Source organism: Cygnus atratus, chromosome Z (assembly GCF_013377495.2).
Source record: "Cygnus atratus isolate AKBS03 ecotype Queensland, Australia chromosome Z, CAtr_DNAZoo_HiC_assembly, whole genome shotgun sequence".
Taxonomy (NCBI): Eukaryota; Metazoa; Chordata; class Aves; order Anseriformes; family Anatidae; genus Cygnus; species Cygnus atratus.
Window position 1 is genome coordinate 12,607,725 of NC_066396.1, and position 7,073 is coordinate 12,614,797.

At 34.4% G+C, this 7,073-nt stretch overlaps 1 long non-coding RNA gene across 1 annotated transcript; it reads left to right on the forward strand.

Moving 5' to 3' along the window:
* Nucleotides 1-615: 615 nt before the first annotated feature.
* Nucleotides 616-6,100, forward strand: LOC118256630 (uncharacterized). The gene is made up of 4 exons (XR_004781271.1): nt 616-679; nt 1,696-1,766; nt 3,690-3,838; nt 4,965-6,100. It is a non-coding gene; the product is annotated as an uncharacterized LOC118256630 (long non-coding RNA).
* Nucleotides 6,101-7,073: the final 973 nt, after the last annotated feature.

Here is a 7,073-nt window from a genome sequence, read left to right on the forward strand (position 1 = left end):
AAAGTAAACACAAAAGAATCCACCACACATATATTTGAAATATCTAGCTTAAAATGCAATCTTTACTTATGTACCTCTTTACGTAATTTCACAGTCAAGCTGCCACATTAAGAAAGGGTGGAAAGTGTTAGTTTCAGAGAACCATAACACTTATAAAATAATTATAATAATATAGCCAGCCATGCTGTATAATAGCCATAAAATTATGGTAGCTGCTAATTTCTACATCAAAGCTTTAACTTTTGCTTAAACTATAGAAGTGCATTTGAAAAGTACCCAGTTCTGACTAAATGTTAAAAGCTAAAGAAAATCTATCATTAGTTCTGTTCAAATTTTATTATTTTTGTGCTCAAGCTTCTCAAGTACAGTGCTTCTAGTATTTTTCAACCTGCCTTAACACATTTCCCATAACAGCATCAAAGCAAATACTTGTGAATAATATAGAAAGCACTAGGGGTTCTAAAAGTAATTCAAATTTATGCCCCTCTATTGTGTACAGTTAAACTGACACAGGATTTCTAAAACCGATCTTATTTATATGACTTCTACAAAGTTTCTTTTTCTGTATTATTTCCCCCTAGGTTGTGCCTGAGAAACTTGGGAAACACTTGGTACAAAGTAACAGTCTTCACTGACTGACTACTGCATCTACTGTGTAAAATATATGAGAAAGTGAAAGGTGTGTATCCTCTCAGGCTCATTTATTTATACTCGGCCATTACATAATTAAGCAGTAATACTCATCAGTAAGGCTAAATGGCTTTATCTTAGAAGTGCTCCAGATAACTCCAGGTGGATTTACCTGCAGTGGTTAACACCACCTTCTAGCTGCCCAGATTTTGGAAGACACCAATTAGTAACTGAAGGCAGCAACCACTGTCTAGAGTTCATGCATTAATGCAGATTTGAGACGATAGTTTGTGTTAATATAGTGGCCTGTGGACTGATGCAGCTAAGAAACAAATAAACCAGTTCCACTCAGCAACATATAATGACTGTGACACTGAGGCAGTGATTCCTGGTGGCCCAGCAGCTCGGAAGACTGATGGCTCCCATCAGTTAAGCTGCCAGATCTCAGTTTGGCTGCAACTGTTGTTGGAAGCCACAAGCTGCTCTGTCTGCGCTGGTGCTACCTTGTCTTGTATACAAATTACCCTTCCAGAAACAAATCCCCGAGTTCTCAGTGCCACAGCTAACCAAACCACTCAACACAATTGTTACCAGTGAACTGTGGAAGATTTGATGTGCCATTTACTGATGGAGGCTTGGCATCAGTAAATGAAATAAATCAGTAACTCTTCCACAAAATGGTTATATTAGCTGTTGGAGAGCTGTGCTGATTTGAGCTCCTAGCCAGTTCACCCCGCAGTCAACGATCAACTTGAGCTGACAGAAGAGTTAGGATTTGTGGGTGAATGGATTTAAGGAAGGAACAACACTGGCATTATGATTCCAACGAACTCTGCAGTGAAGATAAACCCAGTGAAGTCAGATGGCATTCAAGAAAAGAGATTTTTGGCTTGAAATCACAGAGCAGAATGTAAGGTGAACACACAGTAACCTCACCATTGCCCTCCTTGCAGAAAAATTAGCTAAAGCTTGTTTATTCATGGCTATTATGTGGTTGTGCTCCGGATATTAGATTTTATGAAAAACAGTCTCATTTCTAACCTGCTATTTCTGATCCTTTTCCAGACTTGATTTTTTTAACAGGGAGCTGATGTATGTGGAAAGCAGGTGCTGGTTAGAGGCACACATGGTGACAGGTAAATGATTACTTTTTCTCTATCCCCACCTCTAAGCTGGGGATTTTCCACTACAGTATCTTTGCTTAGGGAAAATTTTAAAATGGCAGCAGAGTCTCAAGCTGTCTGATTTTAGTGCTGATAGAATGGCACTTGATTTGCTTGACTAAGGAAGCTGCTGGCAAAAAATGTTACAATTGGCAATTTACTTGTCTCCATGCATATTTTGGCTCCATATCAACTTTCTGAAGTTTTTTTCCAGACAGGTGCAGAATAATCTGCACATCTACCATCTAGCGAAATCTAAACTAGATGAAAATATTTTATTTATACAGTCTAACATGTAGTCTGATATGTTATAAATGTCAATGCTAATGCTACTAATTAAAACTATAAACACAGTGTGGAATGAACAGATTTTTCTCATTTACTGGTATTTTATTCTTTTCTTTAATTTAGGTTTAAGGTTTGCAATATCAGAAACCTTTCTTACATGAATAACACCAGCACAGGACACCTTACAGGACTAAATATTTGAGGCTTACTCCCCTCATTTAATGCTTACTCCCACATTTTCACCATTAAATATATTACTTCACATGATCTATTAACATTATAAAGAATCATAGCTCTAAACAAGATTTGTCAATGTCCTCATGAAATGCCTTCTAAACAGAGATCACAGAAATGAAAGATCAAAGCAGGCTACGTTACTAAATTCAAATGCCATACTCAGTTCAGATGCCATAAATTTTATACTCCTGTGGACATTCTCATTTTATTTCTAATATAGCAAAAAAAAATTATGTTCACTCTATATGCAACAGGTTTGTATTGCATATTGTTTTGCACGTATAATAGTGTTTTTTGAAACACAAACAGAATGCATTTGGATAAATATACAGCACTCTTAAATCACAATAAATATTTCTAGGTGGACCTTTTGTTTTACATTTCTAATATGTAAATTAGATAACATTGAAAAGATACTATCCAGTGCAAGTAAAGAAATCAGATTCCAATTCTTATTGTTAGGAGACTGCTAGAGAAACTAACCCATCATAAAGTAATTTGCAAAATGTAAGTCAGAAAAATATCATTTAAAAGCAAACTTGGAAAACTGTTTTATTAACATTAGGAAAGAATACTGATTTAGTTCTTGTTCAACAAATTACCCCTATGTGACAAGACTTTTAAATACATAAATATATATATATACAGCATAAGCTCATGCTTAAATATAATTTACTTGAATAACAGCTAAACAGATTCTTAAGTTCTTTGTTGAAATACAGCCCTATTATAGCTGGTTTGTAAAGCCAAAATCTAGGATGATATGAAGTAATTGACATTATAACACCAGCTTTTTTTGACTTTTTGAGCTTCCAAAGTTCACCTTGAAATGTGGTTCAAGAATCTAATTTTCTGCTGCCATTTGTGACTAAGCTGCAAGAGAGTTTATTGCCAATAGCAATATAAAGAATAATGACATAAGAAAAAATTAACATCTCTAATTGATTAAAAAGCTTCATAAAAAGACAAACCCTGAGATCCTGAGTCACTGGACATAAATCAGTTTCTGTCAAATGCCCATTACTAGTTGAGAATTTTAATCTAAGCTTTCAATGTGTATTGCTTATTTTCTGGACATTGTGCAAGAAAGACAGTAATGGTTTGCATTTTTTTATTCAGCAAAGTTTTCAAATTTTCATACTTTACATATGCTGTATCTTGCGAAGAGAATTCCCCTGGAAACTAGTGAAGTCACATTATTAATGAAGTCATATTATCCAGCTAGAAACTGAGCTTCTTCTTTATTATAATACCAAATTAAATTCACATATGTAGGAAGTTAAAGGTAATAACACACATGAATAATTGTTTACTAAACATCTTCTTACTTGTACCTCTGATATATGCATTTTTTCTACTTTGGTTTTGCAGGATTGTGTTTTCCTTCAACACTTTCCGAAAGCTTTTTATTCTACTGCTTTAATTCACCCCAATTCTTTCATGAGGATATTTGAAAATAAAGGATACAAAGAAGCAAGAACGGCTACATCTTCATAAGCAGGGAAGAATCTGAAATAAAGGTAAATTTACATCATCACATTCACATAGGAAATTTAAGGAAAGAATTTCTAAAAATGTAATGGCTGGTTATACAATGTGGTCAAGTTGTTTCTTTTTATCTTCTACAGTTTGCAATATTAGATATTTAAAATTGAAAGTTGAAGTTATCTTTGTTAGCATGGATATTTCCTGTCTGCTCTTTAATTAGATTCATTTTTACATGAAATTTTAATAATAATATAAACATTCAGAGGTACTGTGAAGTATTCATCTTGAAGTATATGTTTGTGCCTGAACAGTGCTTCCTGTTGTTCAGTCCAGTTTGGCAGACCCATGTCTTAAAATCACAATTACTGTGCTAAAACCCGTCTGGGAGTATCAGCCCCAACTGGTTTCCCATCATAAGGGCTTTCTTCCAGAAGATGATATTCCTGGGACAGTATGAATGTAAGCCACCCTTATGACAGTAAGCCTCCCTTTATATATAATGTAGCCAAGCATATACATGTAATGCTTACTAGCTTTGGAGGCAACAACAGTTTTCAGAGATTCTGTTTAACACTTTGTTGTTTCATACACATTTTAATCATTTTGCTTTAGTTTGCTTGAATCAGTTTAAAGTTCATTTTATGTCCAATGTTTTAACGTCAAAAGCTGCAACCCATTACCCCTAAGGAAACTCAGTTATTGAAAGCACTACTATATATCAATAAGCGTTAATACATATGAAAAAAGATTAACTGCCTAGGTTTTATTTGGTGATGAATTGTTGCTTTGTAGTGTATTCATAAAAGGCATCTAGATAAGCAGGTAGTCTTCAATCTTTCAGTCCTTAACTAGATTTCTCCACTTATGTCAATGCACAATACACGTATGTCAGAGAAGTCTCACCTTCACCTCATGATTAATGCTGCCAGCTGTCATAAGTATGTTCAGTTTTCATTTTGTACAGTGTGTCCTTGGCACAAATATCAAAAAACACTATTGGGTCCAATGATAGTCATGAAGTATTTTTCTTTGTCTATACCATATGAATATCAGCTGTATATTTAGCTGTTTTTAAACAAAAGGATTACGAGTCCAATTCAAGCAATATTTGAACAGTTTGATCTCTGCTTAAAGGAAAGTTTTTTTCTTCTTTCCTAGCCCTACGTGAAGATCGCTCACCTTAACTGCTTGTACTGGTATAATTTTACTTACCCACATACACAAATGAGCAGAAAGATGACACTTGGGGTGAAAACAACTTAAATCAGCTGCAGTAGTATGGAAAATGAACCACTCACTGAAGTCAGGAAAAGAGAATAAAAGAGACTTAAACAGGTGGAGGAAAGGTTGATTTCAGGTAGACTGAGGGAGTGGAAAAGAGAAGAGAAAATTAAGAGTATTCAGGCAGCCATTACAGCATAGCGAATGAAACAGAGAAGACTAGGGCAGTGTAAAACAGAGCCTCTGACTACAGCAAGTCCAAGGTCACTGAACAGCAAACAAAAGAATTGCAATAGGTGAAACAAAGGACTGCAGGATGCAAACATGGTTGCTAGAACAACTGCTGAACTGCTGAACTGCTGGTTGTACTGAGGGTACAACCGAGCACAAAACGACCGTGAACAACAGATCTAATTGGGAGAAGCTGATAAAAGCAAGATCAAGAATGCAATGAAAATCAGCTGCACATTTATGGGGATGAGAAGGGAGAACCTTTCTAGAATAATTATTAAAACACAGAAATCTCAACATGGTTTTGTAAAAATGTTCTTCACTACCTTTGTACTTTAGAGCTCACAAAGGAGAAAAGCAGATAATAAAAGGTCATATTTACAAGAAACTCAGCACTTGGTATGTGTAAAAACAGTTTCTAATAAATCTAAGAGGCATCAGAAATAAAGGTTTAAGCAAACTGCATCAGAATCACAGCTTCTTATTACATACCTCCTAAATGAGCACCTCCAGATGAACTCGCACTTCTTGAATTTTGGCACAATGCATATCATGCCATTTTATAGAATTTTATCTGCAAATGCTGTGAATATTGTAAGAGTTTTAAGATTTTTTTTTACTGCTTCTGGTTCACTAACTTTCCAAAATGACTTTTAATTTGTAATCGCATAATTCTGAAATTACTCTTATGTTTCTGTCATTTTTTCAGTTTTTTTTCCTCTTTTCTAATAGATCAAATCTCAATAAAATCATGCCAATATAATATAATGAATTATATACAATTTTAATATATACACTTAAATTAGCAACATCCATGCCTAATTACAATTTTTGTTTTTAAAATCTTTAAAAATAAAATAGACTCTAGTAAACATTATGGGATTAATAACAACCTTTGTACTTATTTACTCTGAATGATTTTTATTGTTATCTGACCATAATCTTGTCTCTTAAAATTAGATATTTTTGTTCTGAAAATCAAAACAAGCTGCTAAATAACTCTGAACTTTGGTCTGTACCAAAAATAAATAAATAAATAAATTTCCAAGTGTTCTTCTAAGCAGGTGTTATTCCACACGTATCTTTTATCTTTTAACATTTTGAGAGAAATTCAAGATTAGTTGGGGAACGTAAGCTGGGCAAAAAAATCATGGGTGAAGTGAGGAGCTGACTGTATGTTTAACTGTTCAGACAGGACCTGGTTTAATGTTAACAGCTTTCAGAAAGGATTAAGTATTACTGGGTTTCACTAAAACACATCATACATGTTTTAATTGATGTCAAGGAATAGCGTGTTCTTATATGAAGAACATCCTGGTTTTCCCATTCAGTTTTCCTTCCCGAAGTTGAGGATGACGTTGTTCATAGATGGAACGCTGTTTTAGCCTAAAGGACTAATTTACATGAAAATTTTCTTTATTAATCACCAATTTATCTGCTGTACTGCAAGGGGCATTTTGCAACTATATTTCTACATGGCAGCTTTTCTAATAAGCCTTTAAAACAACTTCATCACAAAACCCAAGAGATATTGATATCCTTCCCAGCACTTAGAGACCTCCAAACTGATAAAAAGGTACCACGGCTACTCTGTAAGTGCTACTCCTTTAAGTTTCCTCCTGTTAAAAGGGAGAAGTAAACATTTAGATCTATATGCACAAGATTTTGTATCTGACTGTGGATTGTTCAAAATGAATGGATAGGATCATGTTATAAAAAATCTGAACAGGGGAAAGTTGGGGTGAAAGATGCCAAGATAATGGTTATACTTAGTGTTTAGTTTAAAGATATATCTTATGGTTCCACTGAAGTCAG